Genomic DNA, 18,918 nt, shown 5'->3' with positions numbered 1-18,918 from the left:
CCTACATTAATAATAACAAATCCAATGGCATTAAAATGTTGATTTCAGACACATTGTGTTGTTTCTTCACTTTTTTTATTAGCAACTAATTTGATCTAAAATGAAAATATATCTGAAGACAGGTAATATTTTGACATTTGTGAACAAGTGAGAGGTATTTAATGGATTTCTAAAGATGTGTCTTCAAAAATACCTATTGATTCAACAAGTGATTACAAACTTGAATTCACCCAGACACTCCTCCACTCTGGAATTCAACAGAGTGAAAAATATGATAATTCAAAAGCTAAAACTACTAAATTACAGAGATGGGGCTTTGGTCTTATCTGATATGCTTCACCTCATAGCCGTGGAGACAGCATCCATCTATTATCCAATCAGGACTGAGTCTGCACCTCCTCTTACTATGACTTCCACGTTTTTGATCAAGGTGTTAATGCAGACTGGCATAGTGCTCCCAATGCTTGAAGAAGACCCCAAAAGGCAAGGCCAGATGCCTTCTGGTGGGAAAAGATGCTGTCTCCATGGCTACGAGATGGAGCGTATCAGGCAAGACTAACACTCCATCTCCAGGCTCGTGGAGACAGCATCTATAAATGGGACCAGCAGTGGGTTGCTCCTGGTTTGGACCAGTTCTTAGAACCGGTAGCACAGGTGAAGAGAGGCTCCGCCCACCTGCCCAGGATGCTTCTGTGCATGTGGAGAAGTGTTGTGCATGAGAGAGAGAATTGGTAGCAAAATAATTTACAACCCACCACTGAATGGGACATACCAGAGCTGTATATCCTAATGGGAAGGAGTGACCCAGCCTTGCACCTCCTAGTCCGATCGAACACGCTGCAGTACTTGCTGACCAAATGCAGTCTCTGCTGAAGCATACGAATACAGTTTATGGCATACGAAGGGAGATGGAGAAGACCAGGTGACTGTCAACAGACTTCCTCCAGTGAAGCTTGTATTGGCCAAGCAGCTGAAATAGCTGCACTCCTTGTAGAATGAGTGGTGATGTGTCTCGGGAGAGGTAAACCCTTAGCTTCATAGACCTTCACAATACAGGCTCTAATCCACTGCCCGACAGTGGAAGAAGAAACCTTGGAACCCATTAATAAAGGTTGAAAGGAAACTAAAAGTAATTCAGATCTCTGAAATGAAGAAGTACGTGAAATGTAGATCTTGAATGTTCTACAAACTTCCAGTGTATGCCACATGTGTTCCAGCATATGAACCGGTTGAGGACAGAAATTTGGAAGAATCAATTCCTGGGATCTGTGGAACTACGAGTTAATCTTGGGAACAAAGGTGGGATCAAGATGCAACACTCTGTCCGCATGGAAAACATAGAGATCAGAACAAATGGACAGCGCAGCCAACTCCGACGTTCTGTGAACCACTGACAGCGGTGTCATGCAAGCCCTTCTCACTGGAAAGGAACAGCAGCTAGTAAACAAGTAAATATTCCTCCTTTAAAATTCATATATGAATGGGAGGTCTTAACACCATGTCTATGTCCAAGGACAGACTGAGTCTAAAATGGGGAAGTCACAGTAAGAGGGGGCATGTTGTCTACTTTGCAGACTTAGTCCTGATTGGATAATAGGAGGAGTTAATCCATTCACGAGCATGGAGATCAGTACTCTTCCGTTGTTACTGAAATCATAATGCAAGTGCTAAATCTGGAGGTTCAGTTGCTGAAAAAGAGATGAAGAAGAGATACTGAAACTTGGAAATATTGAGAGACATTGAAGGAATTTTGTGAAATGAGATTATTTTCAGAAACACTCTTGACTCAAGGCATATGCTAACTACAAGTAGTCCTTGACCGTTCATTTAGTGACTATTCAAAATTACAACAGTGCTGAAAAAAGTCACTTGTGACCATTTTTCATTTATGACCATTGCAGTGTCCCCATAGTCACGGGACCAAAATTCAGATACTTGTCAACTGACTCATATTTATAATGGTTGCGAGGTCCCAGGATCATGTGATCCACTTTTGTTACCATCTGTTAAACAAAGTCAACAGGAAGCCATATTACTAACTTAACAATTTCAGTGATTCATTTAACAACTGTGGCAAGAAAGATCGTAAAGTGGGACAAAACTCATTATCAAATGTCTCACTTAATAATAGAAATTATGGGCTCAATTGTGGTCGCAAGTCAAGGGCCACCTATGTAAGGTACTATCAAAATAGGTAGTAGCATTCATGAAAATGGCAGTGTTCATTTTAAAGAAATAAAAATGACATAGAGTTCAGGATGACAAAATAGTGATGACAAATAAGGCAATAATTGTCATTAAAGGTATAGGTAAAGGTTATCCCGCACATGTGTGTTAGTCATTTCCGTCTCTAGGGATTTTGATTATCTCCATAGTCATGTGGTCAGCATGACTAAATGCTAAGGGGCATGGAACACTATTACCTTCCCAAAGTGGTAGTAGTCTTTATTTTTCTACTTGCATTTTTACATGCTTCCAAACTGCTACATTGGCAGAAGTAAAGGGAGCTCACTTTATTATGCAACACTAGGGTTTTGAACCACTGAACTGCCAACCTTCTGATTGACAAGTTCAGCGTCTTAGCCACTGAGGCACCATATCCCTTGTCCTAATTATAGTTTCCTAAATGTCATTAGGAAACTACAATTTTAGTCCCTATTTAGTGGCTGAAATCGGTATTCAGTGGCTGAAATTTGCCCCAGTAATCCAGACCGGGTCAAATTTAAGACAACTGATTTCTGATGACAATTGTAGTATAATATAAAATCAGCTAGCAATTTTCTTAAATGTTTCTATGAAAATAACCACCATCTGAAGCTTGGTCTAACTCTTGCAGCTAGCAAGAAGTAGGTGCAATTGACTGCCAGTCCTAATATAGTGGGAAGTGCAACAAGATATGGGCCACTTGTTTTAATGTCTGCGCATATTATATATCAAATTTTATTCATAGTGGATAAAAGAATGAGGCTGCTGTTTTGAAGAAATCTAATTTTAGTCCAAACTGAACAGTTTTATATAGAAAATCATTCAAATTAAAATGACTCTAAGTAATAATTGACCTATTTTGATGTGAACTGAATACCACAAGCTTCTTTCTACTACAGTTCTCACTTCCCTGGCTAAAAAATGTGGCTTTGGGTTCAAATGCCCATTCCATCAGAAAGTTAATTGGAAAAATCTGGTTCAGTAATTTATTCTAAAGTTTATCCATTAGTTCTATAAATAACATATAACATTACAGTGTTCCCTCGATTTTCGCGGGTTCAAACTTCGTGAAAAGTCTATACCACGTTTTTTCAAAAATATTAATTAAAAAATACTTCACGGTTTTTTCCCCCTATACCATGGTTTCTCCCGCCCGATGACGTCATATGTCATCGCCAAACATTCGTCCGCCTTTAATAAATATTTTTAAAATAAACTTTAATAAATAAACATGGTGAGTAATAATCTAAATGGTTGCCAAGGGAATGGGAAATTGCAATTTAGGGGTTTAAAGTGTTAAGGGAGGGCTTGTGATACTGTTCGTAGCCAAAATTAGTATATTTACTTCCACATCTCTACTTCACGGAAATTCGACTTTCGTGGGCAGTCTCAGAACGCATCCCCACGTAAAGTGAAGGAACACTGTATTCAAAAAAGGCACCAGCCTAGAAACCTTAGGCAAAAAAGTTGCCTGGATGACCTTTGGCCAGTCCATCCCACCTCATAAAGGAGTTGTTGTTTTGAGAAAAATAGGAGAAAGGAATATTAAATATGTTCATCACTTTCAGTAACTTATAAAGTAATAAATGCAGATTAAAATCCAATAAATAAATAGTTTCTCTATTAGCAAAATAGCAATATTCCTACATGTGATATCTACCAAAGATTTTTAAAAGAATGGCAAAACTGCAAAACAAATAAAAGAAGCTTCAAACAGATCCTGATTTGTTACAACTATGCTTTGCAACAATCTAAGAGTATAGAGATAGCTTTGAAGAAGATATGTGTCAGCTATTTGGAAAATATGAATTTAGCCTTGAAAAACAGGAAGGAGAAAGGAAGAAATTCAAGTTTGCTTTGACTCTCTGGTATAAGACGAAGTGGGAGAGAACTGTTGTCAGACTTCAAATGTCAACATTATATCAATAAGGTAGAATTCTAATATTTCTTGTGGTGTCTGTTTCCTAATCTATCTACAACAGGAGTGTCAAACCCAAGGCCCGCGGGCTGGATCCAGCCCACAGAGTGCTTAGATATAGCCCATGGTGCCTCTGCCAGTGAAAATGGAGGAGCCGTCCCAAGCTCCGTTTTCATTGGCAGAGCACTTGGACCTCCATAGGACCCCTGAGATGAGTGATATCGAGCTGGCCACACCCACTCTGGCTACATCCATTTGCTCCCCCTCCAAGGTCAAACATATCCCTGATGCAGCTCTCAATGAAATCAAGTTGGACACCCCTTATCTACAAGAACAGAGTTAAATATAAATAATTATGTCTATATGGACAGTATCTCAACTTCATCTTCAGTCCCTAATCGTTCCCTTTAAAAATTCTTCCACCAAAGAAATTAGGTCAAATTAGAAATTTGTAAAAACAAATGCAGTAGTTAAAAACTGCCATTAAAAAGAGTTTTTCATTCGATTGAAAAACACTCCTTTTATTTTCCTTACAATACAGTACTTTCCTTTTTTAAAATTTGTATTTGGATTTCTTCTCAAAATTGTATTAGCTGAAACAAATCTGCCAGATTGTGAATTCTACTGTGGAAACAAAAAAACATTCTCCTATATCTTTCTAATGTAAACCTAATGTAATAGTTATTTTATCTAATGTAATAGATATTTTATGCCTATTTGTATGCATATTGTAAGAAAGTTCGTAAGTTCAAAGGAAAAACTCCCATATTGTACAACCATTTAACTTTTTAAACTTTTCCCTTGTAATTTTACTATCAATATTTTATAGTATATTATCAAAAGAAATGTGAAATCACAGCTTCCACATCAAAATCTTCCCAAGAATTTAGTATGTTAAAATGCATCATGTAATATCTATGACAATCCAAGCAGTGTGGCCTTTTGGTTTAGGCCTTATCTTTCAATTTCTATATTTAAATCTTCATATTTTCTCTCCAATTCTTTGCCTTCAATTCCACTATCATTTGAGTAACTGTATTATGTCATCCTTTATAAATCTGTGCAATTTGCTTGCATGATCTGAGTAGATAATCTACCGAGCCAGGAAATCAACCCTTCAATTTCTTTTTTAAAATTATTATCATCTTCAAATTAGGATTACCTCCGAGCAACTGGAGGTGAGGAAGGACATGACCTTTTCTGCCAGATTTTTCAGAAGTGGTTTGCCACTGCTTCTTTTTCTTGGTGATTGGTCCAAAATTATCCAGCTGGCTTTATGCCAAATGTGGGCATACAATTTAGAGTCTGGTATGTCCGGTACATTAACACTATAACAAAATGGCTCTCAAAATCAAATTCTCCATTTTAAGGAAAAATGTGAAAATTCAAAGTAAAACCACAACCCTGCATTTATGCATCAGTCATTAAAATAAATTCAATTGGGCAGGGAAAGACCTGAAATGGCAAAGAGATGCCATGTCATTGCCAAGAAAACAATATGCTGCCAAATGAGAAACCAGGAGTTTATTGTTGGTTTCGAAGAAAGTTGAGAAACCAGGAGTTTAAAGGAGAGGAGGTTGAAATATACAATTGACAGAAGACAATACAGAATTACCAGTATTCCTAAACCTAGGGTTTCTTAAAAAAGAACTCTTTGAAGAAAGTGCTGTTATGTAGTGTTGGGCGAACCGAACTCACACAATTCGGGTCTGTACCGAATTTTGCAATGTTTGGCATGCCGAACCCGATTTTTTTAAAAAAAAATGTGCTCCAGTTCAGCATTCGTGCCGAGCACTGTGAAGTGCAACCGCCCGGCTGTCATCTGCTGAGAAGAGGAGGAGGAGCCGGGCACCAGTGGCGGCGGAGGAAGGCGAACACCGGGGAGCTGTCGGCCGGTCGGGAGGCACAAAAGGAGCTGGGGAATCCCACGGAGGGATTCCGGGGGCGGAGCTTTGATGTCACATATACTGGCAGGTTGCTAAGCATGCCAAGGTGATCACTTCCTGGATTCCAGGGGCGGCACTAGGATAATGGATGGAGGATGGAATCCAGGAAGTGATCGTCTTGGTGTGCTTAGCAACCTGCCGGTATACGTGACGTCAAAGCTCCGCCACCACAATCCCATCGTTTTTTAATTTTTTAAAATTATTTTTATGAAAAGGGATGCTGCAGCGGCGCCGCAAGCATGAAAGGACCTCCCTTTGCTTGCGGCGCCACTGCGGCATTTATTCGTAAAAATAAAAATAAATAAAAATTAAAAATCCATAAAAATAAAAAACGATGGGATTCCGGGGGCGGAGGTTTGACGCTACAGAGCATTCAGAGTTTGGGTTCAGGTTCGGACGAACTTTGCATGAAGTTCGTCCTAACTCACCGAACCCGAACACCGTTGGGTTCGCCCATCACTACTGTTATGCCCCAACATTTCAGTTATTATAATTCATTTGTTTCCTGCCTTCCAATACTGTTTGTTTCATCTGATCTTCATACATATGAAGTACATAACATACACTTTTTTATTTTGTTAAATTGTAACCAACTTTTGGAAACCGCTTGAACACATCCCAAAAACTTTTTTAGGCAAACTTTTTTTTCAGAAGTGATTTGCCATTTTCTGTTTCCTAGGGCTGAGAAAAAGTGACTGGCTAAGGTCACATAAGTTAATTTGTGCCTAAAGTAGAATAAGAACTCATGGTCTTCCAGCTTCTAGCCTTCACCACTACACTAAATTGTCCCTCAATAAACATACATACATTTCTGACACATCATAATGGTGATAGTCATACAAATTTATGTATTTGCTTTACCAGAAAACAGCATGCACATTACTCCTCTAAGTTATAGTGTAAAGATGAAAGTTATTCCCATGCAGCATAAATTTTACAAGAAACATTCTAATGAAATAGCCAGCAGCGCATCAATAAAAAGAAAGAAATTCCTTTGCAAAGCAGACAGGATTCAGCTTCAGGATTCAAAGGGAATTCAAGATTAGCTTCTCATCAGAAGCACTTCTCTGATCAGTATGATTGCAAATATTATTTCAAACATTGGTTTCTGGGGAAGAAGGAAGGGAACATAAACAAAACAAAATGGTTGGCATTCTGGTGATTGCATAAAGGGTCACTAAAATGCCATTCAAACATGCCAAGAACAATTTTGCACATGAGGCAGAAAAATCAAAACAGAACTAAACTAGTAATCAGATGAATAACAGGCCATCTCCACACAAACAATTAGCCAGAGATCACAAGCAATAGAAAAATAGATCCAGTATTAGTATCTAAACCAGAAGACCAGGGGCCATTGGGGCTAGTCAATTCAATAAAAGATCCTTTCTTTGCTTCCCCCCCAAAAAATTTTAGCCATTTTATTTTTGAAGCTATGTAAATGCTGGACAATTTACGAATCGATAAAAAATGCAAAACACATTAAAAAACAGAGAGTAGAGAGAACAAACCCAGACTAGAATAAAGAATAAAGGTGTATAAATTCTTATTGTTAAAGGTCTGGTGAAAAGCCAGGTCTTTGAAGGCCTTCAAAATACCAGAAAGGTGAGGGCTGTTCGAACCTTGGAACCTCATTCCTAAGGACAGGCACTACTGTGGAGAAGGCATCCTTCTGGGATCCTGATAGCAATGTTCCCTCTAATTTTTTTTCGGTGTGGGTGGAAAAGTATAACGTCTGAGCGGCACATTTTCATGCCTGGATGTAGATCGGTTAGAAACAAAAGGGAGTCATGTGACCTCAGGACACACAGCAACAGTCATAAATATGAAATGGCAGCAAAGTTTTGATCCTGCGATCATTGGGCTGCTGCGAAGGTCCCAAGTGTGAAAAGGGTGCATAAGTCACTTTTTTCAAGGCCGTTGTGACTTTGAGCGGTCAGTAAATGAACCGTTATAAGTCGAGGATAACCTGCCTTCCCCCCTAAGATGTTTTCTGTGGAGCTTCAAAATGGGACTCCTGATCTGCTGATCTGCTTCTAAAAGAGTGCATTGGTCAGACAGATAATCCTCGACTTCTGTTCTGACCCCAATGGAGGCCAACGTTTCTATCTCCTGAGTAAGACGGTTATTAAGTGAGTTCTGCCTCACTTAACCACCTTTCTTGCCACAGTCATTAAGTGAATCCCTGCAGTTGCTTGTCAGAAGATCCCAAAAGATGTTCACATAACCCTGGGACATTGCCACCATCATAACTATGTTGTCAAGTGTCCAAAGTTTTATGCAATAACCCCTTTATTTTTCTAACAAGGAAGAATAGAAAGAATAAAAAGGAAAAGGGGATTAAAGGGGGATACAAAAAAAGAAAAAAGAAAAGGGTTTGGTGCAAAGTTCTGGTCAGATTAAAGAAATTGGAGTTTGAGAAAGGTTGATTAAGCTTGGAGTATTGTTTTGTTTGCTCTTTTTTAACTTTAATTATTTTTTCTATTTAGATATATGAATTTAGGAATTTCTGATCTGTTTTAATAAAGTTAGAAGTATTGATTATAATAAGATATGTAGTAGGTGATACTGATTTGGATTAATGCATAAATGGAATTGAATTTAGTATTGTTGGGGAGATTAAATGGTATTATTGATTTTAATTGATTGAAAATAGAGAATATTTAGATTTTTTTTTTACCTTTAAATATGAAAAAAAAACCTTTCAAATCTGAAGAGCTCTAGCACAACGATCCTAGCTGAGTGACTGAAAAAATGAAACTGGAGCAAGGAGGAGCAACAACAAGATCAGTAGAAGCTTTGGCATGCTCAGTCCAATCACCAAGCATGCTGGTTGGTGATGGACTTGGTCCAATCACCAAGCAAGGATTAACCCATACATGGTTGGTATATCCACCATGAGGGAGAATATTGCTTTCTCTAAAAACTAGAATTGGTTAAAATATAAGAACTTAATAGTTCAATTAATTAATAGGAAAAAGTAACAGGCTTGCTTGTAAACCACCAACAAGTTCCCTTTCCCAATTTGGAGTAACAATTTGTCTTCAAAAACCAGAAACCCAAGAAGTTTGGGGGAAACAAAATCATAACCCTCTGTCAACATGGCCAAAGTTACAGCTACCATGTTATACAAATTGATTAGTCTTCTGTCTATCACAAAGTTTAAAAAGAAATGTGTGCCCCCCTCCCTCCCCCCAAAAAAATCTCACTCACAAATCAATCTCTTTATCATTAATGGAGGAATAATGTATTAGTAATAAATTAGTTCTACAGTATAAAGAAAAGAAGTTAAATTGTTAAGCTTGTTGAGAAACAAACTAGATTCTATTTGTAAAGAAAAAGAAAGTAATATGCGTGATCCAAGCAAGTTTCACTAAATAATCCCTGTTTATTTGTTTGTTTATTTCTTTATTTCTTTATTTCTTTATTTACTTACTTACTTACTTATTTATTTATTTGATTTCTATGCCGCCCTTCTCGGGGCAACTTGGGGTGGCGTATAACAAACTTTAGAAATATCACAATAGAAAACAAATGGCTAATGTATCTGAAAAATGATAGACAAAGTTTACAACTTTATTGTAAGAAATTACTGATAAATGTCCATGTTGAAAATAAAGATCTTGCCCTATGCAACTCGAAACGTGCCATTTATTTGCATGCATTGCATTGGTATCTTTCAGTCTCGAAAGACCATGATATCATGCTCTGGATTCCCCATTTATAAAGCAGAAAATATTATCTGTTCAGCCAAATTTAAGTACACAGAAAGATCAAACCCAAATACCATGTTTTCTCGTAACTATTCTTTCAATAAATGTAATGGCATATAACTATTTCCATATATTTTTCTAACAAATCAATATGATCAATCAAAATTACTTCAGATTCATATACAACCATCTCAGCATGGTAGACTCCAGTTTTATACAAACACATTTTTGTGCTAAACAGTTTTTATTAACATTATGCCCACTATTTGATTCTATTTCCTGAACTCATTTATAGAAGTTAAAAAATCCTCCATGATTTGTGCTTGCCACAAAACACCTTTCTCGCTTACTTTGACAATGTGGTCATTCTTTCCAATATTATACTGGATGAACAGAGCAAGGGGACTCAGAAAAAAATTATAATAAAAAATCAAAATTGTTTTCTCTGAAGAAACCAAAGATATAACTAACTTCAATGTACAAACACTATGCTTTATATACAGTATTTGAATTATTGATACTTATAGCACAGTGAAAAATATATGCCTATTACATGTTCAGAAGAATTAACCATTACTGATTCAAAGTTTTCCAAGTTAGAGAAAGCTACTACACACACCAGTAGCATTTAAACTCTTTGATGCTAAGCTATTAGAAATAATTATTTACAAGCTCAGTGTGACCCTCTGATTTTTGCCCCTCTGGATGTCATTCTGTCCTTGTTTTTTAAAGAGCTGTTTTTCAGATAACTCTGTCTTTCAAATGTTGGTGAAGGTCAAGCTATAATCATCCATACTTAACTTATTTAAGACTGTATTTTTTTTCAACAGACCTAGATATGGAAACAAATGCCATTTAGTACTTGGGTTTTCTCCCTCACATTTTTTTTTGGGAGTGATGAGTAGGCAAGAAATCTCCTGAGAAAGCATATAATGGGTATAAAACAATAATTTGATCTTGCATGAATGCCAAATCTTCCTTTTAGTGAAAGTTGAAGATCAGTGGCACTTGAAGTTTATCATAAATACATAGATAAATGGTTCGAGGCACCCTTCAGCTCTCCTAAAATTGTTGAAAAAATTGTTTCATGAAACTTTCCTGTCTTGTGATTGCAGAACAAATTGAAAAAAATCAGCTATGTCTGTCTTCACAGTACATCCTTTAGAACTACTTCTTACCCATCATTTCCAAGGTTTATTATCCTGTAAGCATCATTTTTTGCTGGCCTATTACTTCTAGGTATTATCTCTTCCACAATTCATAAATGTAACCAAATTTGGTGCAGCAGCACATAATCTTGGGTGGAATTTTAATAACAACCCATGTTAACTGACCCAGAAATGGTCTATATTTATATTCTATATTTGGATCTTTGCTGTTTTATTTTAGCTTTTTCATGTCTTAGTTTTACATTGTATTGGATATTAATGATCATTTAAAAATTAATAATTACTATTGTAATTTATTAGTCATTATTTTAGTTAGTTCTATAGTGTTTTATAGATTTAATTTATAATATATAAGTATGTGGGGCGTACTTTATCTATATATACCCGAGGTAAGTTGTAAATAATTTTGCTACCAGGTCTCACATGGTACCAGGTCTCACATGTGCAGAAGCTTCTAGAAGCTTCTACCACAGAAGTGTCCCAGGTAGGTGGGTGGAGCCTCCCTCTGTGGGCGCTACCGATTCAAGAACCAGTCCGAACCTTGTAAAGGTTTCACATGATAGCAGGTAGGTTTGTATAGTTCGTGTTATACAATATAATGGGCAAGGACTAAAATATTGATTAAAACATTACATAGAATAGTAAACTCGAAACGGACCTTAGAGTTTTCTAGTCCAACCCCCTGCTCAAGCATGAGACTTTATACCATTTCAGACAAATAGTTGTCGAGTCTCTTTCTGAAAACCTTCAGTGATTCAGCATCCACAACTTCTGAAATCAAGCTATTCCATTGATTGATTGGTTTCTGGAATTGCATTTGAGTGAGAATCAGTGTATTTATAGAACCAGCTGTAATTTTTTTTATTTTAAAAAAAATCAACTTTGGTCTATGAATGTTAATTTGGCTCCATGCAAACTTCCAATGCAGTTTTGGTGTCCTCTAAGTACCATAAATTTCCCTCTCCTAGGATAGCCATACAGCTCATCCAGCATAACTGGAAGATACCCAGTTTAATAAATATTGGAATCACTGTACCTACTCATCATACTTCTAAGTGGATAATCAGTTTTTTCTGTTGCAACAGATGAGGTTAGGCAAAACTACATCTAGTACCTGGGCAATGAGCATAGGTGACCTTCAGGGATGTATACACTCTCTGTTAATCTTTTCTCTCTATAACAGTGATGGCGAAACCTTTTTGGCTCGTGTGGCAAAAGAGTGTGCACGTGCGCTAGCACATGCATACCCACACCCAGGCTCTCCCCCATGCATGTACACTCTCCTCCGCTGAACCCCCATGCATGCGCACAGGCCTCATAACAGACTCCTGAAACCTGTGAACGGTGAAAAATGGCCAAATGGGCCAACCGGAAGATCGTTTTTCACCTCGTGTGGCCTCCGATATGGTTCCTTGTGCCACCTGTGGCACACATGCCATAGGTTCACCATCACAGCTCTGTACCAATGATGGTACCTCAAGGGAACCCTCTGTTAAAGTTCTGAAGTTTGAAGATGGTGATGAGTCTGCATATAGGTAGAAGGTTGAACAACTGGCTCCGTGGTGCAACTCTAACAGTTTGGAGCTGAATACCCTTAAAACTGTATAGATTAAAGTGGATTTTAGAAGCCGCCCTTCTATTTTACCATCTCTTCCCATATTTGTCCTTCAAATTTTGGAGTTCTGCCAGGACTTGAAAAGGATACTTAACATTAGAAACAGCATTAAAAAGGCACAACAAAGAACATTCTTCCTGTGTCAACTCAAGAACTTCTGTCTGCCTCAGAAGTTGCTGAAACCGTTTTACAGAGGAGTTATTGAGTCTGGCAGTTGTACTTCTATAACTGTCTGGTTTGGTACAGTAACCAAACAAGACAGGTACAGATTCCAGCAGATAGTTAAAACTGCAGAAATACAACTGCAACCAGCCAGACTTCTATAGAAGGTCTGTATATTGTGCAGATCAGGAGGAGAGGGTCAGAAGATATCTGGACATAAACTGTTTTATATTCTTCTCCTCAGGATGGTGTTACAGAGACCCACAGGTCAAAACAACTAGACATAGGGACAGTTTTTCCCCTTGGCCATCTTTCTGCTGAACACTAATTCTAGATAGTACTATCTAACATCTATGTGTATTTACCATGTAGAAGAAATGTAGCCTTATTATTCCTTCTTATCTATTATTCCTTCTTATCTTTCTTAGTCCCCCTCTTATTGGTATGATGACGACCATTATTCTGTTGCTTTGCATGTACACTGACCGTACACTGCACCAGAGACAACTTCCTTGTCTGCATAATCAAACCTGTATTCAATTCAACTGGATATGTGTGCCTATCCACTTTTGGGCAATAACCATGAAGGTGCATTTCTAGCAGCAAAGAGACCAACTTTCTTCACCCATCAAGATTATGCAAGAAAAACCCTATCAATCAGAGAATGGCTGCTATTCCACAAGTGGAAAAAAATCTTGGGGGGAGGGAGAGATCCTTATATGGTACACATCACAAAACATAGCCTTGTGTTAGTCTGCTGTGCTCAGTACCATGAAACATACTAACCATGATGGGAAATAGTGGCCAGTCTGATTGGTTCCAGCATAGGGACTTGAGCACTTATTTATTTATTTATTTATTTATTTATTTATTATTTAGATTTGTATGCCGCCCCTCTCCGCGAACTCGGGGCGACTTCATTTTGCCTCTCCCTTCAGGCAACAAAATGTCTTAGGAGAGCCTTAAGACCACATCCATTATAGTTTACAACTTAACAATATTGTCCCGGGATGTTCAGTTTAATTCACTGGTACCTGTTAACAGGATTATAGGGCTTAGAGATAGCTTAGCTGTCATAGAAGAACATCTCGTCTAGTTTCTATTTCCTCTGTTCTTTCTACACAGGAAAACATTTCCACCTAGAGACCTTTCATAGAATGTCTAGACACAAAATAAATGCAGCAAGATGTGTCATTTTACTGAAGCAACACAAACATATTGCATCTTACTCATTTATCTAAACAGCAAAATAAAGGATGGAGAAATCTGACTAATTTAAATAATGCCATGCTCTTAGATAATATCAGAACATATGACGGATGCTTTTTTAAAGTAGGTAAATGAAGCTTCTTTTCTTCTTAAAAAACAAAGACTGCCAAGTAAAATAATTAATAGCCAACTCATAACACTGGGATATACGTATGCCTCCATTTTTCACATTTGTTATGCAGAAAGATCATTTTTCTTATTGTGTTCCCTGTAATGGGTGTTGCCTTATCAGAGCACTGGCAGTTGATAGTGAAGACACATACACTGATTTTTTTTTCTAGAAAGATTGCTCTTCTCAAGCTGCAACTATAAGATTACGTCTGATAAATAATTCTCACTAAAATGCAATTAAATAAATATGCACAGGAAATTGACTCCATATTTTCTTATTATTTTCCTTTCTTCTAAAATTGGCATTCTACCTAACTTGTGCTTTACCTCTAGTTATCCACTCATACAATAGGGAACCAATTATGCAGCTTTGAGGTATAATTCATGTGGGGGGGGGGGGGGTTCCTAGAAAGCATTCCAGAAGCCCATATAATTTTTCTTTGTTAGCAATAATGTTTTACATTAGTTTATAGTTATCTCCACATGATGAATTTCACAGTTAGGACACTTACAATGTTATATCAAAATGAAAACAGCCTTTGCTGCCTACCCACCCCATCTCTCCAAAGTTTAGCTATACTGTACAGTACTTGTATAAAAATGATCAAGTAAAATCTGAAATAAAATTGAGCTTTAAAAAAAAGAGGGGAAAGACACAACTATTCTAGCAATGTTGCAGTAAGAAAGCAAGTCATAAAACTTACTTCAGCTCAGCTGCTGCTGTCTTTAAGCCTTTTATCAGAAAAGAGCAGACAGCTTTCTGATAAAGGCAATCAATAATGTGATTATTATACAGCATACAAAATTATACGTCACAAGGATCTCTGAAACTTAAAAGCTTTTCAATCCTGACTGGTTGAGACTACTGACTGAAAATTAAGCTGACCTGATCACAATGTACATCAAATACTGTATATGAATGACAGTATCCGTCGTTATTAAAACCTTTTACATATTAAGACATGCTATGAATATGTGCTGTACATATACAAGTTAATATCAATTAAACCTTTAACTCAGAAAAAGGTCAGTTTTAATAGAGTATTTTAGCCTCCCTCATAGATGAATGAGTTTTAAGCATGCATGGTATTTCATACAACACATGAGAATCAGATTAGATACTACAAACATACATCTTAAAGTATTCATCCCAATCATTATTACTATAGTAATACTACAGTTCTAGATATCTACATTCATAGGTCAAGCCTACTAAATTCACTGAGTCTTGTTCACATGTCAAATCTCCAGGATTACAATCATCCATGCCCTGTAATCTATCAAGCATGTTTAGTTATAATAAAGCAAATTTCTTGCCTCAATATAAATGAAAATAAGGCTTTTGGCAATGCTTCATAACACAGTATATATCTGCGTGTGTGAGTGTACATCTGTACCTATACACAACTTTTAGAAGTAGATTAATAAATCAGTTTGTTTTTCCCAACTTAATCACTCCTGGGTCATTTTAACTGACCCTACCACCTTGTGTCTAGACACAAGGAAGCCAAGACCTCTGGAGAAAACCTATTTTTTTTCTTGCCATCTCTATCCAGTGATTTTCATTTGGGGTTTCCAGGCAATCTTAAAGTATTCATTAAATGTTAATACAGTGATTCTCTGGCACAGAAACAAAAACCAGGGAGAGACATAATTCTGGACATTGGAACCCACATTTTCCTTCTTACTTGGGGGCAAAGCAAAAAAAAAAGTGCCAACAGCTTTTTGCCAACAGAGCCTCATGGCCGAATAACCAGAATAAATAAAATATTACAATGGCTGATGACAATATGCCAACAAGCTGAAGAGTCTTCAGAATTTTCTTAACTCATACTCTTTCCCCATGAGTCCTATCACTAGGTTAAGGGCATAAGGCTTTCTTTTACAGTATGCTTGATTCCACTATATCCAATTCCTTCTTGGATGCTATTCAGCCGACATTTGGGCAAGCATTTGTGGGCTTGTGAGAATGAAGAAATCAGAAAGCATTTGATCAAACTCCCTATGTGAGGACTGGATAAACCATCATAGCAATGTGGCAGAGAATGAACAAGGGGCTGGACCAGTAGAATCAAGATCGCAGAAGGAATATTCCAATTAAATTAAAAATGTGCAGTTTTTTTAAAAAGCATTTGCCAACCTGCCCATCTGTTCCAAACCTATGGGCTGGATGTATATAAGACATTTGTTTTCTCTCTGCAAACAGACAAACCAAACTCTCTCCTCCTCTTCATCTTTCCTCCTGATACTCCCAGTATATATTCCACCATGTTAAAAAAAATAGGTCACTCTAAAACGCTCCTTGAGAAGAATTAACAAATATCATCTACAGAGAAGGAAATATGACACCTAAAGTTAAGCCATTATTTCTTTAAAAAAAACCAAACCCTTAAGCAGCCCCTTTGGTCAGAACATGAGAGGAATGCCGACTATGGATGGGGGTTTACCTCCGACTCCCCCCCCCCCCCCCATTAAAACAGCGAGCTTTCCAGAGTCAAGCACACAAGTGAGAGCACAAAGCTCGCTGTCTATACATTCACACACACACGCGTTTCCCTCACTACTCCCAGAAATGAAAAAGCGCCAAGAAGGTGGCGGCGGCGGTGGTGGTAGAATAGAGAAAGGCTTAATGACCCCACGTTTTGAGCGCCGCTCTCCCACAGTGAGGCGCGGCTGAAAGGAACCCCATTTTCTGAGGAGGGGGGGGGCATCGCTCCCTCTGCGTTCTCAATCCCGCGCTCCCGGGGAACCTCTAGCGGACGAAAAAAGGACCCGCAAACGATCCCCCAGCCGATTCCGGTGTGCAACCCCTTTGCACAGAACTACCACGTTTGACTTAGGAGCCGCCGGAGACCGGGCCACGGCGCCTTCCCGCCCTCCTCACCCACACCGCTCCTCAAACACGCCAAACAAAAAAACAAAATAAAACGGTGGGCCAGGTTGCCCGCGCTTCACTCTCTGCAACCGCCCAAGGGGAAAACGCGCCAAACCTTCACAGCCGAAATTCAACAACACTAAAGTGCATTTTAAAAAAAGATTTAAAAGGAACAGGTGCGGGGTCCCGTCCCCCCTTTCTGTCTCAATTTAGCCGTTTTCGCCTCATTTCCAGCGGCGAATTCGGGTCCTCCTTTTTACAGAGCCGGTTAAACTTTCCCTCTCCCCCGATCCCAAAACAGGGTTGGCGACGAGGAAATAGGAAAGGAGGCCGCCCATAGATGGACTTTTGAAGGAGAAGGCAGGAATCCCAAAGCAAGGTGCCTTTTAAAGCGGGGGGAAAAGGGGGGAGGGAAATCCAATGGAAAAGGCGCCTTCTGTCTTTTTCTCTTACCTGCACCACGCCGCCTGAAATTCTTCTCGGCGCCGTTTGAAACGAGAACCAGCTGGGTGTCTCGCAAGACACACACACATATACACCCGGATCGGTGGCCGGCTTCTTTCTTAATTCCACACAGTTCCTTTTTGGATATTGGTCACGGAGGGGGGGGGAATTATAAAGGCAAACCCAGAGAGCGATCCTTAACACTGCAAAACCACGGACGACGTTAGGGCGGATGGGAGAGAAAGAGAGCAAGGCGGGTGAGCTGGGGGGTGTCTCCCCGCTTTTTCCAAGTTGGCTCGGCTCTCTTAGTTGGATATTATTTCCCACAAATAAATCCCCCGAGACAAAGGGTCACTAAAACTAAAACAAAAACAAAAAAAGCCAAGGGGCGGCGGCGGCGGCAGAGAATTGAAATAAAAGGCTTTCCTCGATCGAGAGCCCGTTTCTCCTTTTTCCCCCCCTCGTTTATCCGACAATCCAAGAAAGGTGGGGAGGTGGGTTTGTCTCTTCTACTCCAGCGTGTCCTCTTCGGGGAATGGACCCCAAGCCGAAATCCCGACGCGCCCCAAGAAAAACGCTCCTCGCCCAAGCTTTCGCGGCGCGCTCCGCTTGCAAAAACGCTGCCTCTTCAGGCGGAGGAAACTTTCCGGTGAGGAAGGAAACGGCGGCGCCAGAAATCGCACCTAAGCAAGCCGGGCAAGCTTGGATTCTAAGGTGAGGATGGGCGGGCGGGCGCGCGTGAGTGCACGAGCGGGCTCCTTCCAGGGCTTGAACACGCGCCGCCGAAAGTCCCGCAGAAGGGGATGGGAGGGTTCAGAGGAGGGGGGGAGGACACGCACACACACACAAAAGCAAAATAACACAATATGCATGCAACGCAGCGGATCAAGGAGTCTTCTGTAGTTGGGGCATCGTCGACCAGCCTTTCCTTTTATTCCTCTCGAGTCAAGCCAGCAATTCCACCGCTGCTCGCTACACCGGAGGGAAGGCAAAGAGCCGGCGTTTAACTCTTTTCTAGCCGCATTCTCCTCCTCCCCGAGGAAAGCCAGGAACCGTTGCCGCCGAATCGCGTCGGAACTCAAGGGAGTAGGAGCTTGCTCGGAGTAGGAGGCATCGCCCAGCAGCGGCAGCACCAGCAGCAGCCCCTCTTATGACCTGATTTAACACCAGTAGGGAAAGAGGCGCTGGAAACGCCTCGGCGCTAGTAGACACGAGCGCAGGAGCCCTTGGAATACGCGCGTCCTCTCTCTCCTCCCTTGGCCGCTTTTCACTTTTTGTCAGTCGCCGCTATTAGGAGATGGGTGGGAGCAGGTGGGATGCTCAACCGACGGAGGGAAAAGGGGAAAAAACCCAGCCTTTTGGGAAGCGTCCATCTCCTGTGCTGTGTGATTGCAACTCGGTCGTGTGCAGAAACGCATCGGTATAGGATCGGAGTGCGTAAGGCTGAAGCTCTTGCCTTTGCCAAACGACAAGATGTCTGGGTTGGGTTTT

The 18,918-nt window shown here is 39.5% G+C and overlaps 1 protein-coding gene across 3 annotated transcripts in view; it reads right to left on the bottom strand.

Moving 5' to 3' along the window:
* The window catches only part of LINGO2 (leucine rich repeat and Ig domain containing 2), a 932,046-nt gene extending 913,449 nt beyond the window's left edge, over positions 1-18,597 (bottom strand). For all 3 annotated transcript variants that reach the window (XR_011558292.1, XM_070742463.1, XM_070742464.1), the window contains exon 1: positions 17,437-18,597. The gene's annotated coding sequence lies outside the window, so the exon portion shown is untranslated. The remainder of the gene's footprint in view (positions 1-17,436) is intronic.
* Between the last annotated feature and the right edge of the window lie 321 nt (positions 18,598-18,918).

The sequence above is a fragment of the Erythrolamprus reginae genome, chromosome 2 (assembly GCF_031021105.1).
Source record: "Erythrolamprus reginae isolate rEryReg1 chromosome 2, rEryReg1.hap1, whole genome shotgun sequence".
NCBI lineage: Eukaryota > Metazoa > Chordata > Lepidosauria > Squamata > Dipsadidae > Erythrolamprus > Erythrolamprus reginae.
The sequence above is the reverse complement of the archived record's forward strand: the minus strand, read 5'-3'. Positions and strand labels throughout refer to the sequence as shown.